We start from the raw sequence: 703 nt of genomic DNA, 5'->3' as shown, positions 1-703 counted from the left end.
CTCAAGGCTAGTGCTCTACCACTTGAGCCACAGCTCCATTTCTGTTTTTTGTTTTTTTTGTGATTAATTGGAAATAAGAGTTTCACAGACTGTACCTTCCTGGGCTTCTCACCATGTCTTCTCACAAGATTTTCAGAATCAAGTGATTTCTGGCCAAGAAACAAAAGCAAAATCGTCCCATTCCCCAGTGGATCGGATGAAAACTGGTAACAAAATCAGGTACAACTACAAGAGAAGACACTGGAGGAGAAACAAGCTGGGTCTGTAAGGAATTGCACCAGATGCCAACGTTTATGCTCTATCATGAACTAGTCAAGCTGAAACGTCAATGTTGCTTGGACTGACAGTCGGGCATTTTGTTAAACTGATTTTTCTTTGTTTACTTTAAGAATGGGCAAAGTAATAAATATGTGAAACCTTAAAAATAAAAAGAGAGACTGGGAAGGTGGCTCAGTGGTAGAGAGCTTGCCTTGCATGCGTGAGGCCCTGGGTTTGATTCCTTCAGCACCACATAAGCAGAAAAAGTCAGCAGTGGCACTGTGGCTCAAGTGGTAGGCACTAGCCTTGAGCTGAAGAGCTGAGGGACAGCGCCCAGGCCCAGAATTCAGGCCCCATGACTGACCACCCAGATAGTCTGAGATTTTCATGTCCAGGCTAGTATCAAACTGTGATTTTTCAGGTTTCAGCCTCTTGAATAGCTAGT

General features: G+C 43.8%; 1 pseudogene; it reads left to right on the top strand.

Annotated features, from left to right (window-relative positions):
- The first annotated feature begins 113 nt into the window (after positions 1-113).
- Positions 114-703, top strand: part of LOC105982170 — a 19,403-nt pseudogene continuing 18,813 nt past the window's right edge.

The sequence above is a fragment of the Dipodomys ordii genome, unplaced genomic scaffold (assembly GCF_000151885.1).
Source record: "Dipodomys ordii isolate 6190 unplaced genomic scaffold, Dord_2.0 Scaffold14, whole genome shotgun sequence".
NCBI classification, from domain to species: Eukaryota; Metazoa; Chordata; class Mammalia; order Rodentia; family Heteromyidae; genus Dipodomys; species Dipodomys ordii.
Note: the sequence above shows the minus strand (reverse complement) of the source record. Positions and strands in the feature narration are given on the sequence as shown.